Source organism: Oncorhynchus keta, chromosome 2, assembly GCF_023373465.1.
Source record: "Oncorhynchus keta strain PuntledgeMale-10-30-2019 chromosome 2, Oket_V2, whole genome shotgun sequence".
Lineage (NCBI taxonomy): Eukaryota > Metazoa > Chordata > Actinopteri > Salmoniformes > Salmonidae > Oncorhynchus > Oncorhynchus keta.
Window position 1 is genome coordinate 54,215,558 of NC_068422.1, and position 18,219 is coordinate 54,233,776.

At 45.1% G+C, this 18,219-nt stretch overlaps 1 pseudogene; it reads left to right on the forward strand.

Annotated features, from left to right (window-relative positions):
- Nucleotides 1-4,204: 4,204 nt before the first annotated feature.
- On the forward strand, nucleotides 4,205-6,628 carry LOC118373271 (uncharacterized; annotated as a pseudogene).
- Nucleotides 6,629-18,219: the final 11,591 nt, after the last annotated feature.

The following is an 18,219-nucleotide window of genomic DNA, read 5'->3' on the forward strand; positions in this document are numbered from 1 at the left end:
TGGAGGAGCTGGCAGGGAGGGGGGATAGAGATTCCCCTTGCCACTGCATTCTCCAATGAATAGGACAAGGAGGCGCTCGGTGGACAGAAGGAGGACAAGTAGAAGGGAGGGAGTTGCAAGGCAGGAGATGGAGGGAGAAGTTTCAGGCCCCTTATTGGCCCCCTCTTCACAGTCACTCCTGACGGAGATTGAGCTCCCAGGCATGGCCCAGAGTTGGGAGATGTTTGGGGGCACACTGCCCTTAGGCCAGAGCCCAAAAGGAATCAAGGTGGTGGAGTTTGGGGCACAACCCAGGATGCAGTGTACTCAAGTATCAAACAACGTTCCTGCATCCCGGGTTAGGGAGATGGAGGCCGACGGTTGAGACAGTGCAGGGGAGCATAGGGTGAGTTTTCTGTCTTTTCTTTTGGTGTGTCCTGGGAGTAATAGTTGGGTTGGTTTAAGCTCTTGATACTAGGGGGCAGTATTTTCATTTTTGGAAAATAACGTTCCCAAAGTAAACAGGCTATTTCTCAGGACAAGATGCTAGAATATGCATATAATTGACAGCTTAGGATAGAAAACACTCTGTTTCCAAAACTGTAAAAATATTGTCTGAGTATAACAGAACTGATATTGCAGGCCTGAGAAAAATCCAATCAGGAAGTGACTCTTACTTTGAAACCTCTGTGTTCCTATGCCTCCCTATTGAACATTGAAAGGGATATCAACCAGATTCCCTTTTCTATGGCTTCCCTAATGTGTCTACAGTCACAAGACATCGTTTCAGGCTTTTATTTTGAAAAATGAGTGTGAACGACAACATTGAGTCAGTGGTCAGCTGGTGGCTCTCAGAGTGATTTGTGCGTAATAGACAAAAGCGGCCATTGCTCCTCTCGCTCCTACTATAAGAAGCCAATTGTCCCGGTTGATATATTATCGAATAGATGTTGGAAAAACACCTTGAGGATGGATTATAAAAAACATTTGCCATGTTTCTGTCGATATTAATGAGCTAATTTGGAATATTTGTTGTCGTGACCGCAATTTCCGGTGGATTGCTCAACAAAACGTGAAGAACAAACGGAGGTATTTCAGCTATAAAAATAATCTTTATGGAACAAAATGAACATTTGCTGTCTAACTGGGAGTCTCGTGAGTGAAAACATCCGAAGCTCATCAAAGGTAAATTATTTAATTTGATTGCTTTTTGGATTTTCGTGACCAAGCTGACTGCTGCTAGCTGGACATAATGCTATGCTATCGATAAACTTACACAAATGCTTGTCTTACTTTGGCTGTAAAGCATAATTTCAAAATCTGAGCTCACAGGGTGATTAAAAGGCTAAACTGTTTCACTAGTGATTTCATGAATATGAATGTTTTCTAGTAAGATATGTTGTCCGTTGCGTTCTGCTAATTAGTGTAGTTGATGACAATTCTCCCGGATCCGGGAGGGGTAGTTTCAAGAGTTAATTTGAGGTTGTAATTATTTTCAAGGTAGTTTGGTAGGTGGGGAGGGACCTTGGGTGTTGTGGGGGACCCTTCGCCTGTGGTCAAGGCCCCCTTCTGGTTTCCTTTTTTTAATTTAAAAATGCCTATATTTGAGTTGTTTGTATGAATGGCATTGAATGTAATAAATAATTTTTCAAAAAAATAAATATCTGTTCTTATCAGTTTCTGATACGTCCCCCCCCACCCCCCAAACTGTGGGAAACCAGGTCAAGGCGCAAGTCTGCAATGGCTGTGGGAAGCAGGGCCACTTGTTTAAAGACTGCCCAAATAGACAATGGACCTATGCGGAGGCAGCCGGTGATGGCCTCGAGGAAGGTGCTGCGGGCTCTCCTCTCCAGCCAATAAATTTGAGTGACTGCAGCCGAGGTGCTGCAGTAAAGGAGGTCTGTCCAAAGGGGATTTTGGAGGAGATGGAGCTGCTGACCGGCGCCTGGGAGGATAGTCTGCAGAGTGAGATGTCAGACGACTCAGTTACCCGAACCATTTCTTGAAAGATGAGGTCGTCTTCGGCTAGCGGGTCGACTGGATCGGCATCTTACGACAACGGCATCTTACAAGGGGGAAAGGAAGAAGAGGGTCACTGACCGGGTGGCGGTGGAAAGCACAGGAGGCCATCGGTGGCCATCTCCAACCGGTTTACAGTGCTGAACCCTGATACCGGGGATGAAGGGTTAGATGTGGGGCTGAGACCCAAGATCCAGTTGTTTTGAAGGTTCTTGCACTGGCGGCCTCTGAAGCCTTGGTTTGGGAATCAGGTCCAGGGGTCCTGTTTGGTTCCTGCGCTTCCTGGGACAGGCACCTCGGCGATGGACACCAATCCTGAGGAGGCTTCACAGGTACTGTCCGGGGGAGACCACTCTTCCAGTCCTGTGCAAGCATCGCAGGTCTGTGGACAGGTACTAACCTGTGTGAACTCCTTTTCCAGCCCTGAACGCTCTTTTGTGGTGCCAGGCATGACAAACAGTTACCTGGAAGGGGTGAATGGCTTTGGTATGGGGGTGGCTCCTGTCTGAGAGAGACTGCATTGAGACCCTGGGTGATCTTGTTTAGTTCCTTCCTTTGTATGGCCCTTTTTACAGTAGTAACAGTGAATGTAAAGGGTATTAAGGGATATGGGGAGTTTCAGTACCTTTCCTGTGTCTTCCAGGTTTTCTTTTTACAAGAGGTTTATTCAAGGGAAATGGGGGATGTTTCTGTTTTTTCAAGGAGGTGGACGAAGGGAGAGTCCAGATGAGGGTTGGGGGGGTGCACACCTCTGGGGTAGGGATTTTGTTTGGTGGATTCTTTTTCTCTCATACAGGGGATGGTTTTAGTGGTTGATGCAGACTGGAGGGGGGTGAAGTTTCGTTTGAACATTTATGCACCTGCTGAACCTCGGTAGAAAATCTATTTTTTTTTTGTCCCTGACAGATGTTGGCGTTACTAACTGAACTGGATACTTTAGCCTAACCTATTTGTTTCTGTGGTTACATTTAGTTATTTTAGGAACTCTTTCAGAGTCAGCGACCCCAATGGGGAGGGTAGGACATGGGAAATCTCAAGGGGTTCCCATAGTCGTATAGATTTTGTTTTGTTTTACCTGTATCTGTGCCAGTCTCGCAAGTCACTTTCTCCAGCCCGGGTAATGTTTTCGGTAGACGTTTTTGGAAATTAAACTCCCAAATTTTGGCAGATCTTTATTTTGGGGAGGCTTTTAAATCCCATTATGAGATATAGGGTGACCTCAAGCCATTTTTTTGGTTCTCTAGTCGAATGGTGGGGGTGCGTAAAGAGCCATGTGCGCACCCTGGCCATTTCGCACTGTGTCGCTAAGGCCCGTGCAGATAGGGAGGTTTTTCAACGGCTTCAGGGGGAGCTGACTGCCTTGGTGTCAGCTGAGAAAAAGGGTGAGGGGAGGGATGTGGAGAGGATGGAGGTTTTAAAAAGTAAGTTGGGGCTGTATTTTCAGGGGAAGGCCAGGGACTTTCTCTTTAGGTGTCAAAGAGACAAGTTCGAGTTTGGGGAGGCTAGCAGCTCATATTTTTTAAAACAGGTTAAAGCTGACCGTGCCAAAGCAGTTATTGCTCAGCTGCAAACAGAAGGGGAGGAATGGTTTCTGACCCAAAGGGCATGGTGGAAGCAGCGTCCTCCTACCTAGGATATTTTAGGGAGAAGGACAGATGGTACGAAAGAATGTGTCTTCTTAGGATTTTTGAGGGAAAAGGGTCCCCCGGAGGCAGCCTCTGATCTTGACCGCCCTTTCGAGCTTGCGGAGATTTAGGATGCTTTGTGGGTTTTACCAACCGACAAGGTGCCAGGTTACGATGTGCATCCTCTGGAGTTTTATGTTACCTTTTGGGAAATTTTGGGCAGAGATTTTCTTTCGGTAAAAAAAGCAGTGTATGATTCAGGGCTTCTGGGGTCTTGATGCTGCTTTTCAAGAAAGGGGAAGGGGATAACCTAGGGAACTACAGGCCCATTAAGCTATTGTGCGCAGACTACAAGGTGGTAGCCCATGTCCTAGCAGGCCGCCTAAGGAAGGTTCTGCCCTATGGGAGGGACGGTGCTCCCCTGGGTTATAATTTTGTGTTTTCATTTGTTTTGTGATTTAAATGCCTTGTTTTGAGTATTTGTGGTGGTTTGTTTTATTATGGGTTTTTTTGCTGAGAGTTTAATAACATCTTTTAATCATCTGATGTCTTTGATTTTAACCATGAAATTAAAGGAGGAAATGGCATTTTTAGCTAAACAGAAAAGTAAGGGGGTTATTTTAAGAAGTAAGGATAGGGAATTAGAAGGGGAGATGTGTACGAGGCACTTTAAGAAAATAGTTAGAAAGGGTAGGACAATGACACGATTAAAAACAAAGAGGGAATCAAATAAGTAGGATGTTTATGGGGAACTGTTAACTAAAATGTTTGCGTGAGGAAACCATGGGAGACATTTTAACATACATTGACAGGACCTTACTCAACACAGACAAGCTGACAAAAGACCTGACAATGACAGAAATTGATAAAGGACTGAAACATTTTAAGAGGGGTAAGTCACCAGGGGAGGACAGCCTCCCCTTGGAGTTTTATCTGACCTTTTGGGATGTCTTAGCCGACAAACTTCTGTCTTTACTGACTTTGAACAACTTGACAAACTACCTGACAGTTTTAGAGTAGGGATTGTGACTCTTTCACACAAGACAAACTGGAGACTGATTACCCTTTTACATTTTGACTGTATACTTTTTTACTAAGGTTCTAACACTCAGAATGTCTTCTGTTTTAGGGGAGGACCAACCCTGTGCCGTTCCCAGAAGGAAGATCACGGTGAGCCTGGTACTGATCAGATATGCCATCGGTCATGCGAGAGACAGAAACACATGGCATGTAGTCCGAAATTTTGATTTTGATCGGGCCTCGCACCAGTAGCTCTTCAAGGTACTGCAATAAATGGTCTTCCGGACAGGTTCTTAGCTTGGGTGGGACTGCTGTATGGGGATATCACCAGCAAAGTCCTTGTAAATGGGCTTTGTCAAAAGCAGTGGGAGTACACTGTGGCATCTATTAGGGCTGTCCTTTATCTCCTCTTCTGTTTGTGGCCTGCATCGAACCACTGGCACAGGTCTTGAGAATCAAATCAAAATCAAATTTTATTTGTCACATACACATGGTTAGCAGATGTTCGTGCGAGTGTAGCGAAATGCTTGTGCTTCTAGTTTCCGACAATGCAGTAATAACCAACAAGTAATCTAGCTAACAATTCCAAAACTACTACCTTATAGACACAAGTGTAAGGGGATAAAGAATATGTACATAAAGATATATGAATGAGTGATGGTACAGAGCGGCATAGGCAAGATACAGTAGATGGTATTGAGTGCAGGATATACATATGAGATGAGTATGTAAACAAAGTGGCATAGTTAAAGTGGCTAGTGATACATGTATTACATAAAGATGCAGTAGATGATATAGAGTACAGTATATACATATGAGATGAATAATGTAGGGTATGTAAACATTATATTAGGTCGCATTGTTTAAAGTGGCTAGTGATATATTTTACATCATTTCCAACGAATCAGTTGGGTGGGTATCCCGGGGAGTGTGGGGGGGGGGGGATGACCGGCCAGAGACAAAACAAAGCCACATTTTTCTAATCATGGGCAGACCCAGACTTGACCAGACTACCACTGACTGTTAAAAGGACCTAAATAAATGGTACTGGGGAAAAGTTTGACAGGGAGGGAGAAGGGAGCAGCAAATGAAGTGGGATCCTGGGGACAGTAAGACAGAAACTAGATTTTTGATGGCTATGACAGCTGACTTTTAATCATTAATGCTGTGATTTTACCTGTGCTTTAATTAATCAGTTCTGTTTTTATCCCCCCACGAAGAACTATTTTAGCACTGGAATAGATGCTGTTTTACTTCCTGTGGGGAAGCAAGTGGGAGAGGCTGAGGGAGGTGGTCAAGAGGCCCAGGTCCAAGGGGGGGGAAAGGCTTGCCTGACCTCTACTTGTTCCTGGGCAGCCGCTACATAGCGTTACATCTCACTCTTGCCACCTCTCTGGTTCTGGCTGGGATCTTACCTCAGGATCCTAAGACTGATCCCAGTCGACCTGCAAGCCCCAGTCTCTTTCCTACTCCCTGCACACTATACCCAGCTCCAGAAGTTAAGACATTTTTAACTGGAAAAAGAGGCAGTAACCGTTTGAGCAATCCATCGTGCTCTTCTCTCTCTTTTGCAGGAGCAGGAACCAGTGTGTCCAGTGCACGGGCTTGCTACAGGAGAGCCCACTACGGTTTGGCACAACATGGCCCATCCGGCTCTGCTGAACCATCAACAGGACCTGTCCTGGATTGTCACCCACGAGATCCTCCAGGTCAGGGCCGTTATGCACTCCCGGGGCAATTGTGAGGACACCCGACCAGGCTGCGGCCAAGAGGAGTCGGTGACGCACTTGCTCTGGGAGTGCAGAGCTGCCAAGGGACCTGTGGAAGGAAGCACTGTGGTCCTCCCACAACCTGCTGGTAGCGAAACGAGTAGAGTCCATCCCCCAGGCAGTGGCCATGGTAGCCACGGTAGACCTTGGGTGGTACAGAAGGGGGCCTTGACCACAGGCGAAGGGTCCCCCACAACACCCAAGGTCCCGGCCTGACAGCGCTGCGGCGCCTAGGGGAGGGATCTCCTCTGGGCCCCGAAGGACAGGACAGTTATTGATTCGGAACAGCACATTTTTAAACATGTTTTACTTTTGTTAAATCCTTTGTACACAACTTAAATGGCTTTTACAGATTGGATGTTTTACAAGAAAAAAAAACATTTTCATGGTTGTTTCTATTGTTTTTAACATATAATTTAATAACCTCTTGGAACTACCCCTCCCAGATCCGGTATATTTGTTATCAGCAACGCTGAATAGTATAGCGCAACAGTCAAAAAATATTACTAGAAAATATTCACATTCATGAAATCACAAGTGAAATATAGCGAAACACAGCTTAGCCTTTCATTAATACCCTGTCATCTCAGATTTTGAAATTATGCTTTACAGTGAAAGCAATACAAGCATTTGTGTAAGTTTATCGATAGCCCAACAAAACAATAAGTACACCTAGCATCAGGTAACTTGGTCACAAAAATCAGAAAAGCAATCAAATTAATCGTTTATCTTCGGATGTTTTCACTCACGAGACTCCCAGTTAGACAGCAAATGTTCCTTTTGTTCCATAAAGATATTTTTTTATATCCAAATACCTCCGTTAGTTTGGTGCATTATGCCCAGAAATCCACCGGAAATAGCGATCACGACAACGCAGACAAAAATAAAAAATGATATCCATAATGTTGACAGAAACATGTCGAACGTTTTTTTATAATCAAGCCTCAAGGTGTTTTTCAAATATCTATTCGATAATATATCAACTGGGACAGTTGGCTTTTCACTCGGACTGGGAGGAACTCTCTCTTTTGCGCAAAAATTACTCAGAGAGCCCCCACCTGTCCACTTACGTAATGTGGTCGTTCACGCTCATTCTTCAAAATAAAGGCCTGAAACTATGTCTAAAGGATGTAGACACCTTAGGGAAGCCATAGAAAAAGGAATCTGGTTGATATCAATTTCAATGGTCAATAGGGATGCATAGGAACACAGGGTTTCAAAATAAGAGTCACTTCCTGATTGGCTTATTCTCAGGCTTTCGGCTGCAATATCAGTTCTGTTATACTCACAGGCAATATTTTTACAGTTTTGGAAACTTTAGTGTTTTCTATCCTAATCTGTCAATCATATGCATATTCTATTATCTGGTCCTGAAAAATAGGCCGTTTACTTTGGGAACGTTGTTTTTCCAAACATAAAAAGTGCCCCCTAGCTTCAAGAGGTAAACTAATTTAAATGTAACATTCAAATGCTATTTTAATTTGTACAAATATAAATTAGCTGTTTTAAAGGGAAATGTCACGAAACTTAAATATTAGTAATATTAATAATCTGTTCTTTGTGTATTTTCTTTGACAGTTGCTGCATTTGATCGGCGAGGCAATAATAGGCCTGAGGGTGCCCGGGAAATTGTGTTCTGAGTTATTTTGTTAAGTGTATTAGTGTTGTTCTGGTTCACAATTGTTTTATTTTGTCCTGGGTAAGGTGGTGGTCTCGGTGGTAGACTACAGGCCCGCTGCTCCTTTTCCTTTCTTTCTTCCTTAATTTATATTTTGTTTTTCTTTTTTGCATTTCCACTCCCCTGTATATCATCTTGTCTTCCCTTAGCTCCTCCCACTGTCTTCAGTTTTGTGTTGTCTGCTAGCTGGGGTGGCCTGCTAGCCTGGTCTGCGATCTCATCTGTTCTTGGAAGCTAAGCAGGGTCAGTGATTGAAGACGTTGTTGCTGGCAAGTTGGTTTTGTAGGAGAGGGAATTGTTCGCTGCTTTTTAGTATATATGTATTTTCTTTGGCAATTTTTTTAATTTTTTATTTATTATATTTTTTATTAGTTGAGTTGATTTTCACCAGCTTATGTTGTTGGGGGAAAGGTGTCTGTATAACCAGATGGATTACAATGGCTTCTATGACCATCGCGAGGAAACTGAATGAGTGCGGGACATGGAGAAAATAATTCTGGTGCACCACCGTTGAGGGAGAAATCCTATGATAGGGCTTGTATTATGGCAGTGGATATCACTGGGAATCGTAAAGTAACAATGGAATTGCTGTGAGGGATAGAGAAGTCATGCTGAGCAGTGACAGGGTGCAGATGCAAGGGGGATCGGGAGTACGAGATAACGATGTCGCATGTCCATGGGAAGGAGTAACTGATGGATGGACTGAAAATCAAATCGTGTACGGTAATGGCGAGGGACATTTCATCGGATGAACTGGTGGCGTCCTTCATGAATTTATCCGTGTATATTAGCAATGTTGCTATTGTTGCCAAATTAGAAGGATGGTGTGTGTCGGTGGTTTCTGATTTAGAAGACATTATGGCTGGTAACGGAGATAGCGGATGTCACAAGATTCTGCAAGGTCCGGTTCACAGACGTGATGCACTCACTACCGTATTCTGCAAAGTTCAAGATGTTGGAGGGGGCTAAATAATTTTGTGTGATACACGACAGACAAGTTAAAGTGTGCCAAATTTGTATTCAGCCTGGCCACGTAGTCCAGAATTGCCATGATTTGTTTATGACGACGATACAAGGGCATTATGCGAGAGTGCGTCGCAAAAGTGGGAAGACCTTGCAATAGGTGTGGTGAGCGCGGCATCCACTGCACGTGTACTGGGCCGACAGACGGTGATGACATGGAACAACAGGAGGTGGTGGTAGAAGAGAGTGTGATGGAGGGAGAAAAAGGAGGCCAGGATGGTGAAGGAGAAGAGGGTGATGAATCTACTGTGGCAGATTGAATCGGGTCTAGCATGGATGGAGAGTTCTTCGACGGCATCGTCGAATATGGAAATGAGCCGGAGGGTAGAGGAGGAATGTTGGCAACGGATCTGTCTGAAGGTGCAGGGGGTGCTGATCATGAACGTCTTATATCTGACACTAGTCCAGAAAATATGGAGGTGAAGGGTGAATCCTCAAAGAGGAAGGACTCTGGGCGTGACGTGTCAGATGAAGTCCAAAGAGTAAGGAAAGAAGTGAAGGAGGCAGGTCAAGATCAAGAAAGAAAACAACTGGGTCTTGATGATAGAAACAAACATTATACTCCTACTCGTGTTGAGAGTTTTATCTGTCAATATTAATGAGACGAAGACATATGGAAAAGTTAGACAGTAAGCCTACTTCAGGTTATTTCATGCCTTCAAGAGACACTGGACTGACAGTATGATGGATGAAGTAAGAAAGCGATGGATTTGCTTCATTTTAATAATGGTAGGGAGAGGACGTGTGGGGTTGCTATTTTAATTAAGCGGGATAGTGTGCAGAATATTAGGGAAGTGCACACGGGTAAGGGTAGGCTTGTGTTACATTTTTTTGAATGTTTATTCACCTAATAATGAGATTGACCGAGCCATGTTTTTTTCAGTCACTTGAGCAACATTGTAACTGTATATTGGTTGGGGGATTTTAACGTTCGTTTGACTAAACTGGACACGTCAAGGAGTGCATTGTTGTGCTCTGATCTGTCTAGGCTAGTCTTGCTGGGGGTAATTATTATTATTTATTTTTTTTAAATTTTACCTTTATTTAACCAGGCAAGTCAGTTAAGAACATATTCTTATTTTCAATGACGGCCTGGGAACAGTGGGTTAACTGCCTGTTCAGGGGCAGAACGACAGATTTGTACCTTGTCAGCTCGGGGGTTTGAGCTCGCAACCTTCCGGTTACTAGTCCAACGCTCTAACCACTAGGCTACGCTGCCGCCCCACAATGAAGGATCGTTGAGTGATGTATGTTGGGGTATGCATCCAGGTGAGAGAGCTTTCTCAAGGAGGCAGGTTGTTTTAAAACGGTCTCAGGCAAAGCCGCATTGATTATTGTTCAGCGGCTGTAAATGTGGTGCAATATGTTCACAAGATTAGGTAATGACTTAAATGTTTTAAGTGATCATGCATCTCTTGGGCTCCTGCTGGGTCATAGTATGCCTACTAGAGGGTGTGGTGTATGGTGTTTGAATGCGGAGGTACTAAAAGAAGAAAAATATATTGATATGATTGCCGATTGTATTAAACAGAGAAATGTTGAGTGATTTTAAATGTGTTAATTTTGGATTGTGGTGGGAGGGTCTAAAAGAGAAGATTAGAGGGTTGAGTGTTGACTACGCAAGACAGAGAATTTTCTTTGAGCTGGAAAAAGGATCAGATGGGCTGAAAAGTGAGTTATCATCAATTTGTGGATATTTTAGCACCTGCAATGTTGGAACAGGCACAGGTAGTTCCAGAATCTTTGTCCACAGGATTGTTAAATATTCTAAAACAAATGGAGCAGGGAGAAGCTGGAATATGTTAGGCTTTTAAGTTTACGGAATACTGATAAGATTTTGGCAAGGGTTTTCGCTAACCGTGTTAATAAAGTGATGGGGAATATCGTATCTGAGTCAGATGTACAGCGTTCCTGGGCGGGATATTATGGATATTACTTGTACAATAAGGGATGTTGTTTGACATATGACTGTTAAGGGAGGCATAGTGCTTAGCCTAGATTTGAACAATATAACTAACTTGTGAAGTGTGACAGTAGGCATGTGAGGGATGTAATGGAGATGCATGGATGAAGGTAAAATGTGTTAAAGGTGCACCTAATCAAAAACAAATCAACCAGATTACGAAACAAAATGGTGCTTGTGGAGAGAGAGGCAGAGGAAGAACTGAGCACCAGGACCTGTTATCACCTAGTTGATCCCAAACCCAGGTGCAACTAGTCACCTTAATGACCCAATCAGCTTCACCTGTCCCCAATCTGCAAATATAAACACAGAGAAGGAGGCAAGGAAACCGAGGGGGTTATAACACCCACTCCTATGAAAAGCAGGAACTAACAAAGACCTGAAAACAAAACCCACAACCACACAAATACACCAATACAACTGATCAAAAACCATAACCAATAAAGGTTCAGACACAAAATACTATACAAACCATAAAGGCAAGAGGCTCACCGGATGCCCATGATACCAACCCAACCAAATCACCTGACCCCATCCAACCTCAGCAACAATTTAAGAGAAAGAAATGGAGACCAACTGACAGGAGAGCAGAAGCCAGAGCAACAGGAAGGACAAAATAAACCCTGTACAGACCACCAACCGAAAATAAAAAACAACGAAGGCGTCCGAAGATCGACTAAACCGGTGCACGTTAAAGCACATTATCCACACTTTTAACATGTAGTACATCCAAATACAACGCCTGCAGGAACAAACACCAGCGCATAATCCTGCTTTTTAGGAAAAGCATGGTGTGCAGGAAAGTAAGTGGGTTGTGGTCAGTGTAAACCACATTGGGGACCACACACACAACTCAAAATACTTCAATGACCAGATAAAAGCAAGGGCCTCTTTCTCCCCCATTGAATAGTTAAACTGTCGAGAGAAATAACTAACAGGATTTTCGACACCCCCATTTGCTTGAAGCAACACTACACCTGCCCCTACATTACTGGCATCCACATATAGGCTGAAGGCAGTTCAAATCATGGTGCAGCCAACACATGGTCAGAACTCTCCTTCAACAGATCAGTCAGAGGTGCTACAACTGTGGAGAAGTTGAAGCAAAGCCCCCGAAAGTACCCAACCATATGTAACAGTACTCTTCTGGCGTTGTGTACAATCAGTCATCGACACGGACCTCCAACATGTAGCACCAGTCATGTAGATTTATTCTGATAGGAACGACACAAAATTGCACGTCATGCAATGCACGTCTCACCATCCAACTCTGCACTCACGCACTGTACAAAATATATGAACCCCCCACCAGACACAGTAAGTTGCTAGCTAGTACTGGCGGGAATTCTTTACAACAAAATGCACAACAAATATTCTCCAAAAACCGCTGCATCTTATGTGTGATGTTCGAATAACATTTACAAACAATTTGATATAAATTGTACATTTAAATCATCACTTGAGAGTATAAAAATCACTTTTGATGTACAGTGCTTTGCAACCAACAACTTACCGCTGGTTTGGTGCTTGTTCACTGGGACGATTCTAACTGGAACATCCCCCCTCGTAAGCAAGCTATGCAAACCAGCCAATAAGATGCCATGTTGAGTAGGTGAAGGCAAGACAAACTCAAACCAAAACTCCATTGGCTTAACAATAAAGTGGCAAGGGGAATCACCAATATAACCCTGTTACACATACCTAGGAAGCGTTGCAGCTCCTTCTTGGTGGTGGGTGGTGGAAACAGATCGATAGCGGCCACTTTAGCCCGCACCGGGAGAACATGACCCTGCCTAACCACTCTGCCTAGGTAGGTCACTGTTGCCTGGGCAAACTCAGTTGGCTAAGTTCACAGTGAGACAGGCCTCAGTCAAATGTTCAAACAGAGTCCATATCTGCACCAGATCGCGCTCCCAAGTGTCACGATAAAACAACCACCTCGTCTAGATAAACAGCACAGCCTTCAAGGCCAGAGATCACCCTATTCATTAGATGCTGAAACGTAGCAGGCCTAAACCCCTGATCGTATAGGAGAAAAGACCTGAAGGAATAATAAAAGCATATATTTCATGTGCTCTTGATCACAAAGGCACCTGTTTCATACATCTTACACGGTTACATGAATAAAGGCAACATTTTACTTTTGTGATATTGGGGTCAGTCAAGAAAAATAAATCAAATGTCAAGTTCCATAATATCATGGATGTGATTGTTTTCACTGCTCCACATGTCATGAGATGTACGGACATGTACCCATTCACTTTTGGAATATTGGGGTCAGTCTCGGACAAGTCATCAAATTTCAAGTTGCATAATATCATGGAGGTGATTGTTTTCAATGCTGTAGTGTCGGGTCAAAATGATCCAACAACAGCGGCAGGGTTAAACAACACAGTGCCGGGTCACAGTGTCGGGTCAAAATGACCCAAGGACAGCGGGAGGCTCAACACTGCGTCGGGTCAAAATGACCCAAGGACAGCGGGAGGGTCAAAACGACCCAAGGACAGTGGGAGAGTCAACACTGTGTGGTGTCAAAATGACCCCAGGACAACACAGTGTCGGGTTGGGGCTAAATGACCCGACACCGGGATCAATCCTCCCGCTGTCCTCAGTACACGTCTGTACACGTCCGTGAATCAGTAAAACAATCACCTCCATGATATTATTCAACTTGAAATGTGATGACCTGTCCTAGACTGACCCCAGTAGTACACAAGTGAACTACACGTCTGTACATGTCTAGACATGTAACCTGTAGGGAAAAAAGGTACTAATATTGTCATGGGTACATGTCCTCTCCATGATATTATTCAACTTGAAATGCGATGACCTGTCCTAGACTGACCCCAATAGGACAAAGGTCAACTGTTGCCTTTAGTCATGTATCCATGTAAGCTGTAGGAAAGACAAGGTACTAATATTGTCATGGGTACACGTCCATATATGTGGTCTCCTCCGAGGAGCTGAATTCATGAGTGTGCGCGTTTCATTGCTGAACAGGTTCTAGAACAGATATTTTCAAATGTCCAGCAAGACTACTCTGAAGAGGAAGAGGAAGGGGAGGATGTGTCAGAAGATGAAGATGGGGAGGAATACAACCCAGAGCATGATGCATCATCTTCAGAAGAAGAAGAAGACGATATCCCTCAAGCTGAAAGAGAGACCTTCCTGTCAAAAAACGGCAAAATCAAATGGTCCTCAGTAGAATATCACAACCAGGGAAGGATGGCAGAGCATAAGGTCATGGAGATGACCCCAGGACCCACAACATATGCCATTTCCCATGCCCATGACATCGCCTAAACATTCTACCCGTTCATCACACCAGCAATAGAGAAAATCATCCTGGACATGACAAATCTGGAGGGGTTTCAAAAATATGGAGACAGCTGGAAAGGAATGGATGAGACTGACCTGCATGCCTACATAGGGCTGCTTATCTTAGCAGGTGTATACAGGTCCCGAGTTGAGGCTGTAGCTAGTCTGTGGGATGCAGAGAGTGAAGGGGCGATTGTCCGTGCCACGATGCCACTCAAGCTCTTTCCCACTTACTCAAGACTGCTACGATTTAATGATCTTGAGTCGAGACCCGCGAGACGTGCGATGAACAAACTGGCAGCCATAAGAGAGGTCTGGGACAAGTGAGTCGAGCGGCTGCCAGTTCTCTTACAACCCAGGGCCTGATGTGACGGTGGATGAGCAACTGATTCCATTTAGAGGGACCCTATCTAGGTATATCTAGGTTTCTTCCAAAGTTCTGTCCTTTCTAGGGAGTTTTCCTTGCCACCGGGCTTCTACGCCTGCATTGCTTGCTGTTTGGGGTTTTAGGCTGGTTTTCTGTGCACCACTTTGAGACATCAGCAACTAATAATTACAGATGATGCTAAAATCTTCTTGCCAAAGGTTGTTGTCCTTTCCGGCAGTACATGCCCAGCAAGCCAGCAAAATATGGGATCAAGTCATGGGTGGCCTGCAACGCCAAATCCAGCTACACTTGGAAGATGCAAGTCTACACCGGGAAGCCGACCAGTGGAGGCCCAGAGAAGAACCAGGGGATGCGGGTTGTGCTTGATGTGACAAAGGGACTGAGGGGTCACAATGTCACGTGACAATTTCTTCACCTCTTATGAACTTGGACGGCAGCTCCTGAAGAGGAACGTCACCATGGTTGGCACGATTCGAAAGAACAAGTCTGAGCTCCCACCTGCACTGCTTGCATCAAAGGAAAGAGAGGTCTTCCTCAAACCTCAAACCCAACATCGGTGGAATCCTCAGTAGCAGCAGACCGGGCAAGGGTTCTTCAGGGGGCAGGCTTCCTATAACCCGAGCGGCATATCGAATCCTGGCAACAAATCGTTTCAGTAAGACACTCTGACCGAGGCGCAAAGGAGGAAGATAGCAATGGAGTATAACAAGGAGGAATCATAGAGACAGGCAGCCTCCCAGAAAGAGCAAGAGAAGATGATCGATTCGATCAAGGCAAGCATAAGAGACGTCATACTAGAACAACAGCGCAGCTCTGTGTCACGAGTCCTCGTCTAACCAGTCCAATATGGATACGTTGCAGAGTTTGGTGAAAGACACCCCGTATAAGCGTGTGCGCAAACAATCCAAGGATGATCAGGATCCTGGGGATGTCTCTAAATTGATGAACGAACTACGCAAACTTACGCGGCAGTAGCGGCTCAAGCGAGGAGAGCTGCGAAGCGGTCACGGTGGACATGGAAGACGTGGGGGGACCCACACCCTCCGCACAGCAGTCCAATACGACTGTGATGAACAAAAAATAAGCTGGATACTCGGTACCCTCGGGTGGAGGCAGCTCCCTGAAGACCTCAACATCTGTGGCAGATTTCATCTCAGTGGTTGTCACAAAGATGTAAAGCTAACTCCATATGGCGTTACCCTGACAACGTACTGCAAAGTCTTGGGAGCATACTTGTTGTAGACCCTGAGCATTTTTTTTAATTATGTGTGTTGATGTATCGTGTGCACAAAATAAAGTATTACAACCATACGTCGGTCTAAATGTCTTTGTTTTCTTTTAAGAAATAGTCATGCTAGTTGCTGTACAGAGAATAGGTTCGGAGGCGCCTGGTGAACGATGACCACAGCGATAATGACGTGGTGCGATCGGGGTTGAATGGGTATAAGGGTGAATGGAACAACCTAGCCCTGGGTAATCTCGCCTTCAATCACGTACCCTCTCAACTGATCGACTCGACTACCAAACACAGTCCTCGAGTTGGGGATGTGTGTGTCAGACTCATGCCTATCATCAGCCATTCAGAGGAATACTCGTCGACCGTGGACCTGTACAACATGTACATTGCGAAAGGGAGCTCTCTGATAGCCAAGAGGTGTATAAACAGCTACACCGGCACCGAGGAGATGTACATCCCCGCGATCTCTATCCACACCTTCGTCTCCAAGTAAAACAAATCGCTTCACCAGTTTCACGATATGATCAGGTGTGACGGCTTGGGTGGTCGTCAGACCCAGCGGCAGTGTCGCCTGAATGTGGTTTCCAATGTAACAGAGATTGCTCTCAATAACCTATCCATTCTCAGTGACAATTTGTGGTTCGTGCGACACTATTGTGTCAAAGCCGTCCCTGGTCTGGCAAGTCGTGCAGCTGGTGGGCTCCATCGTGTCGATGTCGGGCACGGTGTACCACACAGACGAAGTTGAAAACACCACGGTTCCGGGTGAGGACGCTATGCACGCTGTGAAATTGTACCTGATAGCGAAATCCGTCCCCACCACGGGAAACAATGTCACCATTCTGGGATACGAAGCCGGTGCGACGCTAGGTCTCATCTGGGACGAAGAGGAACTGGACAACCACCTGCGAAACAGCCAAAACGGCTACTATGTGTATGTCTAACTATAGGCAGAGATTCGGGTTCGCTATATTGTGGCAGACGATGCGCTAGTACAGCGAATTGTTAGTCAGCTGCGGAATAGGAACAACTCTGTTTGAGATGGATATTGACAGGTTGGGGAGTATGGTACGTTGGGCTGCTTGAGGACAAGCGAGGCTGCTGTAAGTAGTTCCAGGAGGCTAGGGGCTTCTTCACTGTTGAGCCTGAGCAACCTGATAGTAAGCATGTTAAGATTAGCCTCCGACAGCACGCCAAACGTCCGCGAAAACCAAGGGCACCACCTTAGAATGATGTACGAATTGAGATCATCTTGTGCACTGGCCTGGGGTGGTGTGAAACTCTTGTCCGGCTCACTCATAGAACTTTGCTTGTTGATCAACAGCGCACTCGGTTAGGCTTCTTCTCGTACTCTTTAGTGAGTTCCGTTAGAGACTTGGATGACGTCAGGCACATCAACTCCTCCAGTGTTAGCTTGTGCCACATAGCACCCCAGCGCATCTCCTTGCCTTTATTGTGTGTGGTTCTAGTGTCGACGGTGACAGATTAAATGAGGCCTGCTGACTCAAGGGTGTTTGTATGGAGGTGCGTAATGTATAGGTGTGTCAAGATGAATAGTTCATCTCCACCCTCTTGCGATAAGCCACCAGTCTCCCATTGTAAAAGTCGACGGCGCCGATCTTTTCGGCTAAGTTGCAGTTTGTAGATTCTCTCTTTTCTCCACCCTAGTAAGTACAACATACACCGGAGGGCTTTATCGGTGACATTGAGAAATGCCTGGGCGGGTGGTGGAGCACTTGCCCGTGCATGGTGCAGCCTTGACAGTCGTACGTGTTCATCGCCAACAGACAGGCCAGCGGGTGCGTGGTCACTGTCCAGTTCATGTGGTTCCACCTGGAAGGAGCGACCTTGTACATGGTTCACGTAAAACTCATTGCACTGGCTCTCTCGCTTAAAACAAATGCCTTGCACTACACCTTCCGTGTCTGCCATGGAAGGGAGTTGCTGCTGTATCCCCCTTTGCATGCCCAGCAAGACACATTACATTACATTACATTACATTTAAGTCATTTAGCAGACGCTCTTATCCAGAGCGACTTACAAATTGGTGCATTCACCTTATGACATCCAGTGGAACAGCCAATTTACAATAGTGCATCTAAATCTTTTAAGGGGGGGGGGGTGAGAAGGATTACTTTATTCTATCCTAGGTATTCCTTAAAGAGGTGGGGTTTCAGGTGTCTCCGGAAGGTGGTGATTG